We start from the raw sequence: 24,024 nt of genomic DNA, 5'->3' as shown, positions 1-24,024 counted from the left end.
ACAAAAAATTCTGGTAAATGACCTCAGCAAAATGGAGATCTATGAGTTGTCTGACAAATAAGTCAAAGCACTTGTTTAACAGAAGCTCACTGAGCTACAATACCACACAAAGAGACAAATGCAAGAATATAAGAAAACAATAGGTTGGGCACCAATGGCTCAAACCTGTAATCCTAGCTATTCAGGAGGCTGAGATCTGCAGATTGAAGTTCAAACCCAGCCGGGCAGGAAAATCTGTGAGACTCTTATCTCCAACAAACCACCAGAAAACCAGAAGTGGTGCTCACCTTGAGCTGAAGAGCTCAGGGACAGCACTCAGGCCCACAGTTCAAACCTCATGAGCAACAAAAAGAAAAAGAAAACAATATATGATGAGAAGTTCTGTAATTAGATGAGACTAATAATCAAATACAGATTCTGAAGGTGATAAATACAATGAATGAAATACAAAGGGTAATAGCTTCAATTGATTCAATGAAGTAGAAGACAGAATCTGTGAATAAGATGTGACATTTAAAATTTACCAGTCAGAGGAGAAAAACAATAGAAAAGTGAAGAAATCTCATGGAAATTAAATGAAACAAATATGCATTATATTAGTTTCAAAGGAAAAAAGAGAAAAGGAAAGTTGATTGAAATACATAATGGCTTGAACACTTCAAATGTTGTGAAGTATATAGACATTTAGGTTCATTAAACTCAAGGTCCTCAAGTATTACCAACCCAAAGAAAAGTATACTAAAACCCATTATGAAAGAAATCATTAAAAGTAGTGGATAGCCAGATGCCAGTGGCTCATGACTATAATCCTAGCTAAGTATTTAAGTAGCTAGAAGACTAAAATCTAAGGACCACAATTTGAAGGCAGCCTAGGCAAGGAAGTCCTTGAGACTCTGATCTCCAATTAATTACTAAACTGCTGGAAGTTGAGCTGTGGCTCAAGTGGTAGAGCACTATCCTTGAGCAAAAAAATAAAAATAAAAAAAGGAAAAACAAAAAGCTCAGGGCAGTGACCAGACCCTGAATTCAAGCCCTAGGACCAGCATAGACAAAAAGAGAAGAGAGTGACTGGAGAATTTTGAAAGCAGCAAGATAAAAATGAGTGGTTACGGGCATGGGATGATCCTGAATACTATCAGTGTGTTTCTTAACCTTGCCAACAATGATGGAACTGGGAGAAACAACAAACAAATGTTTCACCAGGAATACTATGACTAGCAAAACTGTCTTTCACAAATGAGTTAAGGCTTTCCCATGGATTAAGGGAAATTAGTCTGCACGTGCACACATGCGCGTGCACACACATACACACACACAGCATAAAAAGGCAGTTCAGGCTCCTTTGCAGATAGACTGAGGAGCCAGTTCCCCATTGGTGGACCATCTCAATTTTTGAGAAACATTTGTATTCTTTATATGTCAATAGAAAAGCTAAAATTTATCAACAACTTACTGAAAACAATCCAGAGAGAAGTCACTCACAGCACAACTGGTGCTTTCCAGGCTGTTCTCTCAACTCTGCCTCTGCCCAAGAATGGTTTATGGCTCAAGATTGTCCTTTATCAGAAACAACCATGGATGGCCAAAGAGGGGTGAGAAAAGTTCCATGCCTGATGCTTTCTTACTAACAATGTGTTGGTCTATACCTAAATTTGTTTCTTTCAATAAATTCCTGTGTTAGAAGTTCCTCCTTTGATGCTTTTTCTTCCTCCTTCTCTTCTCCTTTTCTCCCTTTGACAAGTTGTTTCAAACAGTTGGATTTTGATGTAGGCAGTGCACCTATTTACAAGAGCAATGGCCAGCTACTTGACAATAAAATCTTTGTAATTAATATCAGGTCACTTAGTAGCTAGGAAAAGGCCAAATTAAGGGTCAAGAAAATAAATAATGAAACTAACAGAGGTAGTGACCCCCTCAGCCCTGAACTTCTGGGAAATGGCCTTGATTTTGAGTTGTAAAGGCCAATTTTATGATTATTTTGAGACCATGCATTGAAAAAAACAAGAATAAAGTGAATCTTGGAAAGGTCTTCAAAGTAAAAGGAGTCTAGTCTGAGCTGTTCAGCAGGAAGGATAAATCAATTATAGGAAGTAAAACATGAGCTATCTTCTTACCAAAACTCAGAATTATGCACAGCCTGATGAATTGATTTTTATAAATTTGGTTTATTTTATTGTGAATTTTATAGGTTTGTACAACTGATAAAATTATGCCATGAATATGCCATGTCATTGTAATGCCTGAACAGATTTCAGAAAACATCTGGAGAAGTAGACATTGGTGAGCTACTTATGAACATGGTAATTTTTACCAGAAAAACAGGTGACTTAATGCTTAACAGTATATCTTAGTTTACTGAAAAATAACAGTAGACTGGACTGGGGAGAACAATGTCTTCTTGTAATATTTCCATTATTTCTCAAGGAGCCTGTCACTAGATAAGAAAGTTCAAGGTGCTTTTCCAATTATTTAGGGAGTTATAAGAAAGCAAATCGATACAGAAAAAAAATCTGTTTCTTCAACACGATACAAAATGTTTTCTGTATAAAACACTGAAGACAAGGTGCTAGATGAAATGGCTTCCTAGAATTGTTAAGTATTTGTGTTTCACAGTCTCTGTGACAGATGATACTAGGATGGAATGCAATGAAACATCTTTCTGGGGCCTGTGGAGGATATATTTTCTGTGAGACTTTGGCTTGCCTGTGATGCGTGATAAACTTTTAAGGGAAGTAATATGCGGGGTGATTTTTGATGCCTTATTTTATCTTAATGCTTGCCAATGTGAAATTTACAGCTAAATGGGAATTATAGCAAAGATTTAACAAACAGGAAAAAACCCCAAATATAGGGTGGATTTATATGATTTGGAAACTGAACTCTTGTGTTCAACTTTTGGTTCAATATCTGATTGTTCCTTAATTTTTCTTGGGTATTTCTTTTTTGTCAGTCGTGGGGCCTGAACTCTGGGCCTGGGCACTGTCCCTTAGCTCTTCAGCTCAAGGCTAGCACTCTACCACTTGAGCCACAGTGCCACTTCCAGCTTTTTCTGCTTATGTGGTGCTGAGGAATCAAACCCAGGGCCTCATGAATGTGAGGCAAGGACTCTACCACTAAGCCACATTCCCAGCCCCTCTTCCTTAATTTTTAATGCTCAATTGTTTCAGGTTTGACATTTTTAGACAGGGATGGAGGAGATAATAAAGAGAGGTTAGGAAGCATGTTTTTCTATGGCAACTGTCTGGTTGCTGAGTTTTCTGGGTTTGGGTTGTTTTGTTTTTTCTTTCATTGGTGCTGGTCTTGAGACTTGAACTCAGGGCCTGCGCACTGACCCTGAGCTTTTTATGCCCAAGAATAGTGCTGTACCACTTGAGACACAGCTTCATCTGTGGCTTTTTTTGGTGGTTATTTGGAGATAAAACTTTCAGAGACTTTCCTGCGTAGGCTGGTTTTGAACTGTGACCATCAGATTTCAGCTTTCTGAGTAGCTAGGACTATAGACACGAGCCACTGGCACCCAGCTTGTTTTGTTTCTTGTTCAGTGAATTTCATGAGACTGTGGCAAGCACTATATTTTAATCTGTCTTATATCACTTCACTTGTTTAGATTACATTAGCATGCATTTTTACAATTTGTGTTGCCGAATAAGACCCACAATGTTAATAAATGGTACAGTGTTTAATAAGTTTCATCTTAAAGAATGAAAGGATTTTAGTTTTGGAGAAGTTATTTTGGAGAAAGGGGATATGGTGTGTAGTCATTACTATGCATATACTTTGCCACATCCTTCTGGAGTCATTACTATGCACTGACTTGGCCAAAATTCTTTTCAATAAGATCTTGAATTTGTAATTTGCAAAAGTGCTCATATTGATCCTCTGACTAGCCTTCCTTCTACTCCAGCCAACTCTTCCTGCTAAAATATATTCCCATTGCCATGGATATTAATGGACTTGGGCTTTTGTAACAATACTTCATAAGAACCAAGTACAAAATGGAGGAAATAGGTTATTCCTGGTATTCGTATTAAATATAGGTCTCATTCATAACATGTATGTATTCTGATGCATGTGCAATTTCCCATAAGGAATAATTTTTAAAATATGTTCTTGTGTTATAGCTAAATAGTTTAGTAGTTTTGTCCTGTATTTTCAATATTTGACAAATATTTTATATTAAAAAATTAGATGATGCATGTATATGAAAGTATTGTAATAAAGTGAGGTTCACTTATTTATTAAAATGATCAAAATATCAGAGCAAAACAAAAAAAATCTCTTTACTCTTTTTTCTGCTATTTCTCCCTACTTTTTCCTATTATACTAAAACTCTTGCTAAAGCTTTAAAAAAAATCTCAATATTTAATACCCAAGGAAACTAGAAAATAAATTAAGAGCTAAGTTTGCCAAAAGAAGGAATTAAGATTGAAGCAGCAAGAAAAGAAATAGTCCCTGGAAAAGATCTACAAGATTAAGAATGTTTTAGGGCTGGGAAGGTGGCTCAGTGGTAGAGTGCTTGCCTTGCATGCATGAGGCCCTGGGTTCAATTCCTCAGCACCACATAAGCAGAAAAAGCCGGAAGTGACACTGTGGCTCAAGTGGTAGACTACTAGCCTTGGGCTGAGGAGCTCAGGGGCAGCGCTCAGGCCCAGAGTTCAAGCCCCCACGACTGACCAAAAAAAAAAAAAAATAGAATGTTTTAAAACAATAAAACTTGCAAGAACAAAGAAAACTCAGTAACTATAACTATATATGAAATTGCAACCAGAGGTTCAAAAGAATCAAAGGACAAAATGAATTAAAAAAACTAGAAAACCAGAGACTGGAGAAAGATGGAAGAGATGTAGCTGGGCTATATGTGAGTTGTCTCCAAGAAACCAGCTTTCACAGTTCAGGGAATAATTCACTACAGGAAAATCACAGCAAGTGAACTGTAATAGTACAGAGATTCTACCTAGTGAGAAAAAAATCAGGCAGTTCGCACCAGAAGGCAGATTTGAGTACAAGTGTCTCCTGTGGCTGCTGGTGGCTGTCATGGGACCAGCCAGACAAGGCCGAAGCAAATAGATGGAGGTAGAGGGCTGCATCTCTTTACTAACATCCAGCGCAGACTGGAGAGGAATTCCACCTCTTGCTGACCACTGGTGCAGGGTCAAAAAGCCAAGGGAAACTGTGAGTCTCCCCATTCCTTCTCACAGAACAGATCAGGGAAGGCAGCCCCGCACCCCACCTCTGCCCCTGGAGAAAGACACTATATTGGATACAGGCATAGACTCTGCCCTAACAGCTAGCAGCTAGCAGATAACCCGGGACACAAAGCAGCAGGCAGAACCATACTGCTTCAGGGTAAGGAATGAGATCTGTGGCTCCACCCAGGGGAAGGCTGCCCCGCTCAGGAGAAGGCTGTCCCACCCAGAAGGGCAGATCAACCTTTACTACCTGGTGAGCCCAGAAAGGCAGCCACAACCCCCTGCAGGCAGCCAAAAAATTCCACCGTACCTCAGCCGAACTGGCAGCTCAGTCAACTGCAGAAATCACACTAAAATTCATTAAAAATAATAAATAAAAACTCGACAGGCTACAAAAGCTGAGAGAGGATACAGGTTAGTGGCTCAAAGGGGGCTCCCCAATTTTAGTGGTTCAAAGGGGGCTCCGCAATTTTGGAAAAGCCACTGACCCCAGACAGCCCAAGACCCCAACCATGCCCAAGTTCAGTACCAGCAGCAACAAACTGCAGTCTCCAGCCACCTCCTCCAGGTAGCATAAAGAACAAAAAAAGCAGATCGTGCTTTTTAGGCTGGGAAGATGGTCATAAAGTCCACAAGACTGTAAAGGAGAACTTTTTTCTGTGCACCCAAACAAGCTGATTTGAGACACAAATCCAAGCAATCAGGAAAACCTAACACTAAAAGCAAATCAAAGATACCATCAAAGGACTGGAACACAGAATTAGGGGAGACATAAGAGCCCTCAAATAAATAAAGATACTTTTCCCCTCTTTTTCCTTTTTCCCTTATTACATTTTTTTATGTTTTCATTTTATTTTATTTTATTTTTGTGAACATACTGTACAGAGGGGTTACAATTACATGGGCAGGATAATGCGTACATTTCTTATCAAGCATTGCAGCCTCCTCCTTTGTTTACCCTTCACATCCCTTCCCAGCCTCCCCCCCACCCCCCATATGTTTTCATTTTTTAACTTCTTGTCAAACAATTTTTTTTGCTCCTTCGCCCCTCTTTTTTTTTTTGCAACTAGTTTAACTTCTGTTGCCTTTTTTCCCTTTTCTGTCAGTTTTTTTTACTGTGTTTTTGCTTTCAGTTTTGTTTTCTTGTTTTTTCTTTTTGTAACAATCCTGTTTTTGTTTTTTTTCCCTCTCTCATTGGTGTTCTGTTCACAACTGGATACACAGCTTATGGTGACCACTAGACTTCCTCCATAACTGTGTATAGACTGAATTCAGAGTATAAATTGATCACCCAATTCCCTACTGGACAATATTAATATTCTTAATTTTAGTATTATTTCATATTTGCATAATTGTTCTAATTTTTTTATTTTTTATCTATATAATTTATCTACTTTCATTTTTTGTTGTTCTTTTTTGTCTTTTGGGTTTTTTTTGTTGTTTGGCTTATCTTAATTTTTATTCTCTTTCATTCTTAGAAGATAGGTCACAACTTTCCTCTTTCTGTTCCTTTCCTTTGCTACATCCCTCTAATCTGATTTTCCCCTTCTGTATTTCTATGTATATCTAAATATTTCCCTAAACTACACCTCACCCATTTTCAATTACTTCTACTCCTTCATTCCCTCTTTGCTTTCTTTAATCTGTTGATCCTGAACCATGAAATATTGAATTAGACTATATCTGTAGTCAGTTAGACTGTGCCAAAGTGGCTCAGGGTATTCTCCCTTCAGCCCAAATCATCCTAAATCTCAGAACAAAGCTACTCACTGATTACAACTGTTTATAATCCCAACTTCTGAAACACAATACCTCTACACTGACAACGATTAGCAAAGGTAAATAAGGGAATTTCTATCTATGTTTGTGAACCTCTAAAATCAGTGCAAACATACTGTTGGCATATGGATTTTGTCTTAAAACTGTACTCAGTGGTGGTATCAGGCCTATTTATGTACCCAATAGAGGAGAGATAGACTGAAATACCTATTTCAATTGTGTACCTCCAAAGTCTGCACAACAACAGGGCTCTGATTTGGTGCTTATCTTAAAAATGTGTGCTGGTGAGGGACTGGATATACTTTAATCTCCAAAAAAGGAGAGATACAAGGAAACACCTATCTTTGAGTGAGAGCCCCAAAGTCTGTGCAACTACAGGGCCTTGGGCTTAACTTCCAATAAAATTGTGTTCTGGTAGGGAAGTGGAGATATTTTCAATTCCAAAAAGGATAAATAGAGTAAGAATACCCATTTTGCGTGTGAATCTCCAAATCCTGTGTAACTACAGGGCTCTGTGTGGGGACTTGTCTTAGAATTCTGATTTCGTGTGTAAGTGATATAATCTCACTCCCCCAAAAGGTGAGATACTGTGAAAACTCCCATTGTCAATTGTAAACCCCTACAGTCTGTGCTACTACCATGCTCTGAGTAAGTGCTAGTCTTAGATGTGTGTTCTGGTGAGTAATGGGATATAATTACACTCCCAAAAAGTGAGATACAGTGAAAATACCCATCATTGATTATAAACTCCCAAAGTCTGTGCAACGCAGGGATCTGAGTAGGTGCTTGTCTTAGAATTGTGTTCTAGTGTGTAACCAGATGTATACATACTTCCAAAAAAGGTGAGATAGAGTGAAACTCCTCATTGTTAATTATAAACCTCCAAAATCCGTGCAACCACAGGGCTCTGGGTTGGTACTTGGGTTCTAGTGAGGAACTGAATTTTCATTCACTCCCAAATGGGCAGAACAATCCACAGAAACACAAGAAAAATGGCAAGTAAAGTAATTTCAACTCCCGCACAGGATAAACAGGCAACAGAACAGTTAATAAAAAATACTGAGGATATCCCCTCAAAATGCTTTACAAACAGTACTGGTAAACATGCTGAATGAAAAACTTGAAAGCCTACACAATGCTATGCATGAGTGTGATAAGGTAAACAAAAGATTAAGAGATGAAATAATGGAATCCACAACTAGAAAGCTGAATGAATTCCAACAAAAGAAAAGGGAGTCCAGTGAAGGTGTAGCCACTTAACTAAGGGATTTGAGAGTAAACACAGAAAACCAAATCAAGGAGGCAAAGAAATCCACACAAGATGTAAAACAAAGCTTCAACAAAGAAATTGAAGCCATTAAAACAGCAATTAGAAGGAAGAGAAACAACAAAAAACAAAGCAGAAAGTCTGGACAGTAGGCTAGACGATGCAGAAGACCTTATCTCTGGGATAGAAGACAGCCTAGATATTATAAATAACAGACCATTATTCAAAACAAATAAAAAATATGATAGATCTAGTCCACATATAAAGAAACAATCAGAAGGTCTAATTTAAAGCTAATGGGTGTAGGAGAGGGCATAGAAACAGAACCAAAAGTCTAGGACATTTATTTAACAGAATCCTAGCAAAAAGATAGGCCCATTCAGATACAAGAAGCCTTTAGAACCCCAAATAGATCAGACCAGAACAGGACATCCCACAACCACATTGTAATCCATACAGGATCAATAGAAACCAAGGAAAGGATCCTTAAAGATATCAGGATGGGAAGGGATGGGAAGGGGAAACAAAGGAGTAGGCTACAATGCTTGATAAGAAATGTATTCATTATCTTGCCCATGTAATTGTAACCCCTCTGTACAGTATTTTTACAATAAAAACTAAAATTAAAATAAAAAAAGATATCAGGGAGAAAAGATCAATCATCTATGAAGGAAAATCAATCAGAATAACTAAAGACTTCTCAGCAGAGACCATGAAAACAAGAAGAGCCTTGTATGAAGTATGCCAAGCCCTACAGACAAACAATTATCAACCAAGAATAGTGTACCCAGCTAAACCCTCATTTATAACTGAGGCAAACATAAAAACCTTCCACAGCAAAGAAAAACAGAAACAATATGTCTCCACCAAACCAGGATTACAAAAAATACTTAAAGATGTGCTACACATAGAGAACCAATGAGAACATGATGAAGGCAGAGAAACAGCCCCCAAAGAATCAGATAAACATAGGCAGAACCTAGGTGACACAGCCCCTAAGTAGGTAGATAAAATGACAAGAACTTCCACCCTCTCAATCCTAACTCTCAATATTAATGGAATTAACTCTCCGATCAAACAACATAGTACCTCTAGTTGGATTGAAAAACAGGATCAGTCTGTATGCTATCTTCAGGAGACACACCTTCCCCACAAAAACAAATATATTCTGGGGGCTGGAAGGTGGCTCAGTGGTAGAGTGCTTGCCTTGCATGCATGAGGCCCTGGGTTCGATTCCTCAGCACCACATAAGCAAAAAGAAAAAAGCCGGAAGTGGTGCTGTGGCTCAAGTGCTAGAACACTAGCCTTGAGCTGAAGAGCTGAGGGACAGCGCCCAGGCCCAGAGTTCAGGCCCCATGAACGGACCCACCCCAAAAAATTATATATTCTGAAAGTGAAAGGCTGGAATAAAATCTACCAAGCAAACAGCCCCCACAAACAGGCTGGAGTAGCAATCCTAGTATCAGATAAAATAGGCTTCAAATTAAAATTAGTGACAAGAGATAAAGACAAACACTACATTTTAATAAAAGGATCTTCCTACAGGAGGATATAACAATTCTAAATATCTATTCACCAAATAATGGAGCACCCAAATTTATCCAAGAAACATCACTTTCCCTAAAATCACACATAGATCCAAAGACATTGAGTTTCTGTGACTTTAACACACCACTTTCCCCACTGGATAGATCAACTTGGCAAAAACTCAAAAGAGATTACACCTTCTTCTCAGCAGCACATGGAACATTGTCCAAAATAGACTACATTTTAGGTCACAAACCAAATCTGTCCAAATTCAGAAACACTGAAATTATGCCTAGCATTCTCTCAGACCATAAAGGAATAAAATTACAACTCAACAAAAATGCCACCAAAGGAAATCCTATACCACATAGAGGCTAAACAACACACAGTTCAACTATGAATGGGTCATGGTAGAGATTAGAAAGGAAATATAAAAGTTTATATTTAACAAAAATCAACATACGAATTACCAGCTTCTCTTGGACATGGCAAAGGCAGTACTCAGAGGAAAATTCATAGCTCTGAGTTCTTACATCAACAAATTGGAGAGATCTCAAACTAACAAATTAATTATACACCTGAAGCTCCTTGAAAAAGTGTAACAAGCCAAACCCCAATCCAGTAGATGCAAACAAAAAATTAAAATTAATTCAGAATTAAATGAATTAGAATCCAAATAAACCATAGAAAGAATCAACAAAACAAAGAGTTGGTTCTTTAAAAAAAATTAACAAAATTGGCAGGCCTTTAGCAAATCTTACCAGAAAAAGAGAACATACTGAAATAAACTCAGAGATGAGAATGGAAACATTATCACAGAAACAACCAAGATTCAGAACATTATAAAGGAATATTTCTCAAACTTTTATGCTAATAAGTTTGAGAATTTGGATGGAATGGAAGAATTTCTAGCAAATATGGATATGTCCAAACAAAACCAAGATGAATTATACAAATTTAACAGACCCATATCAAGCACTGAAATAGAAACAGCAATAAGAGACCTCCCATCCAAGAGTGCAGCTGAAATTAGGAAAGCAACTCCCCACAAAAAAATAAAATACCTAGGAATTAACTAAAGAAGTGAAGGACCTCTATATGAAAATTTAAAAAACCTGGGCTGGGAAGGTGGCTCAGTGGTAGAGCACTTGCCTTGCATGCTCAAGGCCCTGGGTTCGATTCCTCAGCACCACATAAACAAAAGAAGAAAAAAGCTGGAAGTGGTGCTCTGACTCAAGTGGTAGAGCGCTAGCCTTGAGCTGACAGCACCCAGGCCCAGAGTTCAGGCCCCACGACCGGACCTCCCCCCCCAAAAAAAGGAAGAAAATTTAAGAAACCTGCAAAAGGAAATTAAAGCAGAATTAAGGAAGTGGCAAAACCTCCCATGCTCCTGGTTTGGGAGGATTCATATCATGAAAATGCAATATTGCCAAAGGCTATCTACAAATTCAATGCAATACCCATCAATATCCCACCCTCAATCTTCAATGAAATAGAAGAAGCAATCCAAAAATTCACAGGGAACAATAAAAGACCCCTAATAGCAAAAATAATCCTTAGCAGAAAGAACAATGCTGGAGGAATAACAATACCAAATTTTAAACTCTACTACAAAGCCATAGCAATCAAAACAGTGTGGTACTGGCACAAGAATAAACATGAAGACCAATGGAATGGAACTGAAGAGCAGAAATGAACCTACAGTCCTGTAGCCACCTAAATAGAATGGAAGAAAGACAGCCTCTTCAGTAAATGGTGCTAGCAAAATTGGTTTAACACCTCTAGAAAATTAAAGCTACATCCTTATATATCACCCTGCACCAGAATCAACTCCAAATTGATCAAAGACCTTAAAGTCAAAGCAGACACCCTGAAAATATTACAAAAATGAATAGGAGAAACTCTAGGGCTCCTTGGCACAGGCTAAAATTTTCTTAGCCAAGAGTCAGAAATACACCAAATCAAAGAAAGGTTGGACAAATGGGATGGCATGAAACTGCAGAGCTTCTGCATGTCAAAGGACATAGCTAGTAAGATCAATAGAAAGCCCACTTATTGGGAAAATATCTTCACTAGCTATTCAAGTCAAGGGACTTATATCTAAAATATACTTAGAACTCAAAAAATTAAATCCCCCCAAAACAAATACTCAAAGAAGCAACTTCCCCATCAAGAAGTGGACTAAGGACTTAAAGAGAAACTTCTCTGAAGAGAAAATAACGATGGCCAATAGACACATGAAGAAATGCTCAACTGTTCCAGCCATAAAAAATGCAAATCAAAACAACATTGAGATTCCATCTCACTCCAGTTAGAATTGCTATAATCAAAAAATCTAATAATGACAGATGCTGGAGGGGATGTGGCCAAAAGGGAAACTTACTACATTATTGGTAGGAGTGAAAACTTGTCCATCCACTCTGGAAATCAATATGGATGTTCCTTAAAAGACTCCACATAGAGCTCCCCTGTGACCCCGCAATCCCACTTCTGGGTATTTATCCAACTGATCACAAATAAGGCCACACTAAAGCTACCAGCACAACTATGTTTATCACAGCATTATTAACCATAGCACCACAGCTAAGATTTGGAACCAGCCCAGATGCCCCTCAGTAGATGAGTGGATCAAGACAATTTATACACACATTCAAACACAATGGAGTTGTATGCTTCCATCAGAAAAAACGATACAGCCCCATTTGTTTTGAAATGGAAAGACTTGGAAAAAAATCACATTAAGGGGGCTGGGAAGGTGGCTCAGTGGTAGAGCGCTTGCCTTGCATGCCTGAGGCCCTGGGTTCGATTCCTCAGCACCACATAAGCAAAAAGAAAAAAGCCAGAAGTGGCACTGTGGCTCAAGTGGTAGAGCGCTAGCCTTGAGCTGAAGAGCTGAGGGACAGCGCCCAGGCCCAGAGTTCAGGCCCCACAACCAGACCCCCCAAAAATCATAGAAATTTAGGTCCAATGGTTTCCCTTATTTGCAATAATTAGTATACAGATAGGATATTCTTATCAGATGAGCTGAAAAGCTCAAAAGCCATGTACAAATGACCATATAAGATGATGCTAAGTGAAATGAACCCCAAGATATTGACACAAGAGGTCTACCTTTATTGTTATTTTAAAAAATGTACCATGTGATTTTATTTTTTCATTGTTGTTTCCTTTGTATGTTCTTTCCCTTATGGCATATCGATTGTTGTCACTGTATTTGATTTTGGTACCCTGAATCTTGTATATACATTTATCTAATCTGGAGAAGGGAAGGGGAATAACAAAATGCTGAAACAAGGACACAGGATGACCCATTGTAACAAGGATACCTACAGGACAATATATTGGAAACGAACTTCACAACTTTGGTGGAGGTTGTGGGGGAAGAATGTGGGCGGTGGGATAGGGAAGGGATAGTGGGACAACAAGGAAGGGAAGAGGTAATGTACTCATTGCCTTACTCATGTAACTGTAACCCCTCTGTACAGCATCTTACAATAAAATAAAATAAAACTAGAAAACCTAAAAGAAATGGATAACTCCTATAAACATAAAACTACCAAGTCTACATCATGAAGAAATAGAAAATATGAACAGATGTATTACAAGTAAGCTTATGGAATCAGCAATAAAAAAAATGTCCTAACAAAGGAAGTATCTAAACCAGGTACATTTACTAATGAATTTTACCAAACATTTGTTTATCTATTGATGATACTGGGGTTTGAACTTAGGGCGTCATCCTTTCTAGGCATGTGGCATGTCATTTGAGCCTTGCCCCTGCTAAATTCTAACAAATGTTTAAAGAAAAATTAGTGCCAAATTTCTGAAAGATTTTTTACAAAGTTTGAAAGAGAGTCAGAACTTCCAAACTAAGTTTACAGGTCCACTTGATTACGAAGAAGACAAGGATGCTACAGGAAAAGGAAATTACAGACCAATATCCATGATGAATTGTACATGCAAAAATTTTTACCAAAATAATTATACAGCAAAGAAAACTGCATCCAAAGAATCATACATCATGGCCAAGAAGGAGTTATTTTCATGATCAAAGGTCTCAACAATTAGCTGTAGTAGGAATTGCTTCAACACAATAAAGGCCATACTTCATAGACAGCAGCTAACATGTTAAATGGTGAAAAATTGAAAATTTTTCTACTAAAATCAAGAATGAAGGATGACCAATTCTTATTACTTATATTCAAAATAGTCTTGGAAAATCTAGTAAGAGCAATTGGGCAGTAAAAAGAAGCAAAAGATGCCTAAATTGGAAATAAGTAAATTTTTTGTGTTTGCAGATAATTTGATTTTACATATAAAAAACCTAAAGGCTCCACCAAAACCTATCATAATCAATTTAAAGAAGTGTCAGGGGATTCAGTGATAAAAATATCATTACTGTATACTACAAAAAAGAATTTAGAAAATACTGTACTATTCAAAAAAGAATTTAGAAAAATAGTTTCACTTATAATAGCCTCAAACACATAAAATACTTAGGACAAAATTTAACCAAGGACCAAATTTAACCAAGGAGGTAAACACTACACTGAGAACAATAAAACATTGATGAAACAAGTTCAGGAAGACAGAGTTTAAAAGAAATATATGCCTTGCTCATGGATTAGAAATATCAATATTGTTCAAAGTACACATTACTCAAAATAACTTACAATTTCAACTCAATTCCTATAAAAATGCCAAAGAAAATTTTCATAAAATGGAAAAGAAACATAATTTAGTTTTTTGACAGTAATGACATGTAAATTCAGGACCTTACTAGGTAGGTGCTCTGTGGCTGAGCCATATCTCTAATTCTTTTCTCAGTGGTTATTTTCAGATAGGTCTAGGTTTTTGCCCAAGTTTGTGCCTGGATCATGATCCTCCTATTTAAGCTTCCTACCATAGCTGAAATAACATGGTCAGCTTCTTCTGTTGAGCATTAGTCCCGGGAACATTTTGTCCTGGATAGCCTAAAACCACAATCCTCCTCTTCTGAGCCTCCTGAGTAGCTGGAATGACAGCCACATGCCAGTGTTACCAGCTGTTTGTTGAAAATGAGTCTCTTGAGCTTTTTGTATAGCTTGGCCTAAAACCACAATCCTCCCAATGTTAGCCTCCTGAATGTAAGGTCTGCACAGGGACACCTCTCTACCTCTTGGCTAAGTTTCCGCCCAGAATCTGTTACCTAAGTAACTGGCAGACCTGGAAGCAGTTACCTTCCCCTCCTGCTAGGTCACATCCTGGGCCACTTCTGGTCACATGCATCCCATCTGACCTTAGGAGGGTCCCAGACCCTGAGGTCAAGTCAGGATCCAGTGTGGCCACACCTTTCCCCCACCTGGCCACACTTCTTCCTGTCCCTGGCCTAGTTTAAGTCCTGGCCCAGGGGTGGGTGGCCCCCTTCTTTTTCCAGCTATGCCTCTCCACTATGCACAGCAGGGGCAGCAGTCAAGTGAATAAACTTCTTTTCCTGCCTGAATAGTGCGTGGTTTTCTCTTCATCAGCTACCTAATGAAACCTACCTATTTAATGTGCTTTACACTGAGTAGCAAGGGTTATGAGAATGAACACCATATCTGGCTCTTAAAATTCTCACAATAGTGAGAATACCATACAGAGCAGTTACAATTACATGGGCAAGATAACGAGTACATTTCTTATCAAGCATTGTTGCCTCCTCTTTTTTTCCCCTTCCCATCCCTTCCCATACTCCCCCTACCCCCACCTGATCCTCCCCCCACCTCCCACCAAACCAGAAAAGTCCCTAAATAGTCAAAGCAATCTTGAGCAAAAATAATTAGGCAGGGAACATCATACTGATAATTACTAATACCAATCTATGCTAATTCAAAGAGCTGCCTATTGGGATAAAGAGGCACCTAGACCAATAGACATGAACAAATTGCCCAGAAATAAACGCACACATTTACTGTTAACTGGATTCTTTACAAAGGTGCCAAGAACACAAAGTGGTGGGGAGAAAACTGAATATTGACACCCAAAAGAATAATAGTTTGTACAAAACTCAAGCTGTGGTGGTCCATACATTTAATCTTGCACTACAGAAATTGAGGCAGGAGGATGACAAGTTCAAGGCCAGCCTAGGCTGCTTGGTGAATTGGAAGCTAGTCTGTGTTATAGAACAAGAAACTATCTCAAAAATGTATCGACTTAAAATGAATTAAAAATTTCTAGATGATACCTAAAACTCTGAAAGGAATAAAATAAAACCTAGGAGAGCATCTGATAATCTAGAAGAAAGATGAATCTTAAAGCACATGTCACAAAGTAAAAATAAACAAAAGTCTACTTCAAATTATAAATCATCTGTACAGCCAATGCAAAAATAAAGACAACTTATACAACAGGAAAATATTTGAAAAATCATAATTTTGTAAGAGATTAATATCTAAAACATATAACGAATATCTATAATGCAATAGCAGTAAAACAACTGCACTATAAAATGGCAAAGTAACTAAAAATGTAATTCCCTCAAAAGACATAAAAATGAAAAATGAGATATTACTTTATAGCTGTTAGAATGATGAATACAATCAAACAAAAGATGACAAGTGTTGTTAAGAATATGATGTAAAGGTTACCTTTGTACATTATTGGTATGAATTTCAATTAGTACAACCATAGAGAAAATGGCAAGGATGTTCCTTAAAATTTAAAAGAAGCAACAGAAGTACTATATAATCCAACAATACAACCAGAAAAGATCTCTGCACTCTTATTTCCATTGTAATATTGTTCACAGTAGTCAAAATATGAAATTAACCTAAACATCCATCAAAGAATGAATATCTCTGGGAGACACTGAGGGAAGGGATTGGCATTGTCCAAAAAGAAATGTATTCATTACCTGACTTATATAACTGTAACTGCTCTGTACATCATGTTTATAAAAATAAAATAAAAACTTAAAAAAGAATGAATATCTTCACAATGGGAGAATATATTTCACAGCTTTCATCTTTGAGAGGGTTAATATCCAAAACATATGGGTAACTAAAAAAAATGTAACAACAGAAATCCAATCTAATTAAAAATTGGCAAGTTATCAGGCACTTCTCAAAAGAAGAAAGTCAAATGACTAACAAATATGCAAAATGATCAATATAATTAAAAATAAATAAGAACCACAAATGAGAAACAAAAAAACCCAGAAACTAAAACTACATCTACCACATAATTCAGCTATCACACTTTGGAGTATATACCCAAAAGGAATGAAGTCAGCATATCAAAGTGATACCTGCGCACGATATTTACTGTAATTTTTATCTGTCCTGTAGCTTAAACTCAGGGCCTGGGCAATGTTCCTGAGCTTTTGTGTTCAAGCCCTAGTGCCCTACCACTTTCAATATTTTGGTGGTTAGTTGGAGATAAGAGTCTCATAGACTTTACTGCCTGGGCTAGCTCAGAACCTTGGCCCTCAGGTCTCACCCTCTTGAGTAGCTAGGATTATAGGTATAACCCACTGGTGCTAGAAATTTCATGGCCTTTTACAGCTGATGAAGGAAAGTCATAAAAAACCAAGCAAACAGGCAAAATAGAGAGAATCATTATTTGTGACATACATAAAAACATCCTTCTATACACCATAATATATACATTTTATCTCAATTGAAAGAAATAATAAAATTTAAAAATTTAAATTAGTTAGCTATTGGTGGCTTATACTTGTAATCCTAGTGACTCAAGAGGCTGAGATCTGGGGATCATGGTTCAAAGCCAGCCCTGGCAGGAAAGTCTGTGGGACTCTAACCTCCAATTAACCACCAGAAAACCAGAAGTAGAGTCATGGCTGAAAGTGGTAGAGCACTAGGCCTGAGCAAAAAGAGCTGAGGGATAGCACCCAGGACCTGAGTTCAAGCCCCACAATGGACCAAAAAACTTTAAAATTTTTAAAATAAATTAAATTACCTACTGTTACATATTTAGCAACAGTGTACAAATCCAAAATACTAACAACATCAAATGCTGGCAACAATTTGGACCAATAGGGATTTTTAGTTTTTGCTAGTGGGAATTCAAATTTTTACATCCAATTTGGAGAATTCCTTACATTGTAAACTATCCATATTATGCAACAATCACAACCTCTGTTATTTATTCATGATGAAATGAGTTGAAAACTTTGGTTTGCATAAAATCTTGTAGGCAAATGTGTATAGCAGCTTTCTTTTTCAAAACTTGGAAGTAACCAAGGTGTCCTTAAACAGATGAATGGATAAACAAATGTACCAGTCTGAAAAAGATAGATACTGTATGATTCCAAATAGATATCATTTTTCAAAAGGCAAAATTAAAGAGATCATAAGGTCATCAGTTTGTAGGAACACTCTGAAAGAAGAGAGAGGGGTGAATATGGAAAGCACAGGGGGTTTTTTGTTTTTTTTTTTTGTTTTTTTTTTTTTTTTTTTTTTTAATTTTTTTATTGTAAAGATTCTATACAGAGGGTTACAGTTACATGAGTGGGGTAATGAGTACACTTCCTCTTGAACATTGTTACCCCCTCCATTGTTTTCTCCCTACCATCCCCTCCCTCCCTCCCTTCCCCAAGGTTCTTTTTTTTTTTTTTTTTTTTTGATTGTGATTAAGTGATTACTTAATTTCCGGAAATTCACAGTATTGTGGAATAATGATGCTCATTTAAAGTCACACGTTCATTCTAACTTTCCTGGAGCAAATTGTCTATCACAGTCTGTAATATATAACGGTGTTCATATGTTATATACCATACACTTGATCAGCAGCATGGGGATATTTAGTAGTGGTTCAACCAGATGAGTGGGAGTTCTTTGTTTCTTAAGTCCTGTTAGTTTTGTCATATCACCTAACATTTTGGATTTATCATCCGCTTATCAGGGAGACCATGTACTGTTTGTCTCTTCGTTCTTGGCTTACCTCGCTCAACATGATTCCTTCTAGCTCCATCCATTTCCCTGCAAATGCCATTATTTTGTCATTTCTAATGGCTGCATAATATTCCATTGTGTATAGATACCACAATTTTTGGATCCATTCATCTGTGGTGGGGCATCTAGGTTGTTTCCATATCCTAGCTATTGTGAACAGTGCTGCAATAAACATGGAGGTGCACGTGTCCTTGTATATTGGTTCCTGTTGTTCAGGGTAGATGCCTAGAAGTGGTATGACTGGGTCGTAAGGGAGGTCAATCTTTAGCTTTCTAAGGACCCTCCAGACTGCTTTCCAAAGTGGTTGTATGAGTGTACATTCCCACCAGCAGTGTAATAGCGTTCCTCGTTCTCCACATCCCCTCCAGCATTTGTCGTTGGCTGATTTGTGGATGTGGGACATTCTGACTGGGGTAAGGTGGTATCTCAGGGTTGTCTTTATTTGCATTTCCTTCACCACCAGGGATGATGAACATTTCCTCATGTGTTTCTTTGCCATTTTTATTTCTTCATTTGAGAAGTCCCTTTTTAGTTCCCTTGCCCATTTAGTAATTGGTTTGTTAGGTTTGGGAGGGATTAGTTTCTTGAGTTCCCTGTATATACAGGATGTTAACCCCTTGTCTGATATATTGCTGGTAAATATTTTTTCCCAATTAGTTGGTTGTCTTTCTAGCTTGGTTGCAATAGCTTTATCTGTGCAGAAGCTTTTTATTTTAAGGTAGTCCCATTTGTCGAGTCTCTCTCCAATTTGTTGTGACCCTGGGACTCTGTTCAGGAAGTTCCTTCCTGTGCCTATTAGTTCAAGTGTCTCTCCTACTCTGTCCTGCAGTAGTTTCAGAGATTCAGGTTTAATGTTAAGGTCTTTAATCCATTTTGAGTTGATGTTGGTGCATGGTGATAGGCTGGGGTCCACTTTTAGTTTTCTGCATGTGGCTGCCCAGTTTTCCCAGCACCAGCGGTTGAAGAGGCTGTGTTTCTTCCATTGTATGTCTTTGGCTCCTTTGTCGAATATCAGCTGGCTGTAGGCCTGTGGATTTATTTCTGGATCTTCTATTCTGTTCCATTGGTCTTCGGGTCTGTTTTTGTGCCAGTACCATGCTGTCTTTGTTATTATAGCTCTGTAGTAGAGTTTGAAGTTCGGCATGGATAGCCCTCCCATATTGTCTTTATCCCCTAGAATTGTTTTGGCTATTCTAGGTCTTTTGTTGTTCCATATGAATTTTTGGACTGTTTTCTGTATTTCAGTGATGTACGTCATTGGGATTTTAATAGGAATTGCGTTGAATTTGTATATTAGTTTTGGAAGTATTACCATCTTTACTATATTAAGTCGGCCTATCCAGGAGCATGGGAGGTCTTTCCATTTCCTAGTGTCTTCTGCAATTTCTTTCTTTAACTTTTTATAGTTCTCATTAAATAGTTCTTTTACATCTTTGGTTAGGTTAATTCCTAAATATTTTATTTTTCGGGAGGTTATTGTGAATGGGGTTGATCCCTTTATTTCCCTCTCTTCCTGTACATTATCAGTGTATAGGAAGGCAACTGATTTTTGTGGGTTTATTTTGTATCCTGCTATTTTGCCAAAGTGATTTATGATTTCTAAGAGTTTGGGGATGGAGTTTTTGGGATCGTGGAGGTATAGTATCATGTCGTCTGCAAAAAGGGATAGTTTAACTTCTTCTTTTCCTATGAGGATCCCTTTAATATCTTTTTCTTGCCTTATTGCCCTGGCTAAGGGTTCTAGGACTATATTGAAGAGGAGTGGAGACAGTGGGCATCCTTGCCTTGTTCCTGATTTTAGGAGAATTGGTTGTAGCTTTTCCCCATTAAGTATAATATTGGCTATTGGTCTGTCATAAATGGCTTTTATTGTTTTTAGAAATGTTCCTTCTATTCCTATTTTCTCCAGAGCTTTTAGCATGAATGAATGTTGAATTTTGTCAAAGGCCTTTTCTGCATCTGTAGCGATAATCATGTGATTCTTGACCTTGGCTCTGTTGATATGTTGGATTACATTTATTGACTTACGTATGTTAAACCATCCCTGTGTCTCAGGGATGAAGCCTACCTGGTCATAGTGAATTATTTTTTTTATGTGTTTCTGGATTCTGTTAGCTAGAATCTTGTTAAGGATCTTTGCATCTGTGTTCATCAAGGAGATTGGCCTGTAATTCTCCTTTTTGGTTGGGTCTTTGCCTGGTTTGGGGATGAGTGTGATATTGGCTTCGTAGAATGAGTTTGGGATAGCTCCTTCCTTCTCTGTTTCTCTGAAGAGCTTGAGGAGTATGGGTATTAGTTCTTGTTTAAAGGTCTTATAGAATTCTGCTGTGAATCCATCTGGTCCTGGGCTTTTTTTTGTTGGAAGATTTTTGATAGCTTCCTGTATCTCATTATAGGATATTGGCTTATTTAATTGGTTAACTTCTTCTTTGCTCAGTTTGGGCAACTTGTATTTCTCTAAAAATGCATCCATTTCTGCCCGATTTTCTTCCTTTAGAGAGTATAGCTTTTGAAAGTAGTCTGTTAGAATTGTTTGGATATCTTGGGTACGTGTGGTGATGTTTCCCGTGGCATCCCTAATCCTATTAATATGGGTTTCCTCTCTTCTTTTTTTAATTAATCTAGCCAATGGGCCATCAATTTTGTTTATTTTTTCAAAGAACCAGCTTTTTGTTTGGTTTATTTTGGTTATGGTTTTCTGATTTTCTAATTGGTTAATCTCTGCTTTTAATTTGGTTATCTGGCTTCTTCTAGTAGCTTTAGGTCCCATTTTTTCCTGTTTTTCTAGCTGTTTTAATTGCAACATGAGGTTATTTACTTGGTCTGTCTCCATTCTCTTGATGTGGGCACTGAGGGCAATAAATTTGCCCCTCAGGACTGCTTTTGCTGTGTCCCACAAGTTTCTTTGTGAGGTGTTTTCATTTTCATTGAGTTGTAGGAAGTGCTTTATTTCTTCTCTGATCTCTTCTGTTATCCAGGCATTGTTAAGGAGTGTGCTGTTCAATTTCCATGTATTGGAGAAATTTCTGCGGTATGCTTTGTTATTGAGAGCTAGCTTGATTCCACTGTGGTCAGATAGGATACAGGGGATTATGTCGATCCCTTTGTATTTGCTTAAGTTCCTTGCATGAACTATGATATGGTCTATTTTGGAGAAAGTTCCGTGAGCTGCTGAGAAGAATGTGTACTGTGTTGTTTTAGGGTGAAATACTCGGTAGATGTCAGTTAATTCCGCTTGAAGTATGGCCTCTCTTAATTCGGTAGCTTCTTTGCCAATCCTCTGGTTGGTAGACCTGTCCTTTGGTGAGAGTGGTGTGTTAAAGTCTCCTAGTATTATCGTATTGGGATCTATTTTATTCTGTAAGTTTGAGAGCATTTGTTTGACATATCTGGGTGCACCAATATTTGGGGCATATAAGTTGATGATGGTTATATCCTCCTCTTGGATTGTTCCCTTTATTAATATGTAGTGTCCGTCCTTGTCTTTCTGTACTGATTTTAATGAAAAGTTTATTTTGTCAGATATCAGGATAGCTACACCTGCTTTCTTACTGGGGGCGTTTGATTGGTAGATCCTTTTCCACCCCTTCACTCTGAGTTTGTTTGTATGTTTGGCTGAGAGGTGGGTCTCCTGAAGGCAACAGATGGATGGGTCTTGTTTTCTTATCCAGTCCTCAGTTCGTTTTCTTTTAATTGGCGAATTCAGCCCATTTATATTAAGAGAAAGTATAGAGAGATGCATTGTTGTCCCTGCCATTCCGTTTTCCTAAGTTTTTCTTTTTTCCTTTCCTCCTGTGCTTGCTCAGTTAGACTTTGAGTAATGCCTGTTTGGGGCAGGCCCCAGTTCCTGGCTGCTTTCTTCAGGTTGTGTCCCCCCTCTTAGAATTCTTTGTAATGCTGGCTTAATGTTTATGTATTCATTTAGTTTTTCTTTGCTATTAAAAGTTTTCAGTTCTCCATCAAATGTGAATGCTAGCTTTGCCGGGTAGATCAGTCTGGGTTGGCAGTTATTGGCTCTCAGGGCTCGTATGGTGCTTTCCCAGGCTTTTCTTGCATTCATTGTTTGTGTGGAGAGATCTGCAGTAATTCTTATTTTTTTCCCATTGTAGTATAGCTCCTTCTTCATTTTTGCTGCATGCAGGATTGTTTCCTTATTATTCAGATCTATCATTTTTACTATAATGTGTCTAGAAGTGTTTCTCCTGGGGTCTTGCTTGTTGGGTGTTCGATAAGCTTTTGTGATGTAGTTAAGATGGTCGTTTTTGAGGTGGGGAAAATTTTCATTGATTATCTTGTTAAATAGGTGTTGCATTCCCTTGCTCTGGAATTCCTCACCTTCGTCCACTCCAATTATGCGAAGGTTAAATTTTTTAGCATTATCTGCTTGCTCTTGAATATCCCTTTGGTTTAATTTGAGTAATTTTTCCATATCTGTCACTTTTTGGTCCAGTTGGTGTATTCTGTCTTCTGTATCTGACACTCGACCTTCCATTTCATTCACTCTGTTGACAGTGGCTTCTATTGTGGTTTGCATGGAGGAAATGGATCCCTTTATGGATTCAATGTTGGTTCTCAGAGTACTGATCTCACCTCTCAATGAGGTATGCATTACCTCTAATTTGGCGTTTATCTCACTTCTTATTGAGGTTTGTGCAGCTTCTATTTTTGCATGCATCTCTTGTTTGATACCCTGTATCTCTTTGGATAGTTCATCCTTGTGCTCTTTCAATTTCTGATAAATTTCTCGCTTTATTTCTTGAGTCATTGCCTCCAGCAACCCTTGGAAGTAGCCTTTGTCTTCCATTCCTGCTTTGCTCCCACTGGGGCTCTCCCCTGTGTGGCTGCTGGCTTTTGAGGTGAGCTTGCTGTCCTGGGTGGTAGTAAACCTTGTGATTTTTCTCTGTGATTTTCGCATGGAGGTTCAGGAGACTGCTCTTCAATTTTGTTTTGGTGTGTCTGTCTTTGCTTGGTTGCTGATTCTGTATTGGTAGAGAGAGTCTGTGCCTGATCTGGGTTCTGTTGGGAGCCTATTTCCAGCTGCTATTCTGACTTGCTTAGGATTCTCAGCTCTCTGCTGTAGATTGCTGACAGTTCCCGCCTTTGGAAGGGTTGAGCAGCCTAGACTGCTTGTGTTTGCTCCTACGGGTGCTCTTGTGAAGAACAGATGCTCTGGATGCACTCTCCCAAATGCTGGAGTCTGCTATGGGCTCCTGATGTGTTTTTGTTTATTTGTTTTGGGCTGGTTGTGGGCTTGAACTCTAGGTTTGGGTGCTGTCCCTCAGCTTTTCAGCTCAAGGCTGGCACCCTACCGTTTGAGCCACAGCACCAC

At 38.1% G+C, this 24,024-nt stretch overlaps 1 protein-coding gene and 1 pseudogene across 8 annotated transcripts in view; one reads left to right on the top strand and one right to left on the bottom strand.

Moving 5' to 3' along the window:
* Window positions 1-24,024, bottom strand: part of Zc3h12b (zinc finger CCCH-type containing 12B) — a 290,287-nt gene that overhangs the window by 127,597 nt on the left and 138,666 nt on the right. The gene's annotated exons all lie outside the window — the stretch shown is intronic.
* On the top strand, window positions 1,417-2,055 carry LOC138839838 (SERTA domain-containing protein 4-like; annotated as a pseudogene).

Source organism: Dipodomys merriami, unplaced genomic scaffold, assembly GCF_024711535.1.
Source record: "Dipodomys merriami isolate MVZ:Mamm:240054 unplaced genomic scaffold, mDipMer1.0.p SCAF_3, whole genome shotgun sequence".
Taxonomy (NCBI): Eukaryota; Metazoa; Chordata; class Mammalia; order Rodentia; family Heteromyidae; genus Dipodomys; species Dipodomys merriami.
Note: the sequence above shows the minus strand (reverse complement) of the source record. Positions and strands in the feature narration are given on the sequence as shown.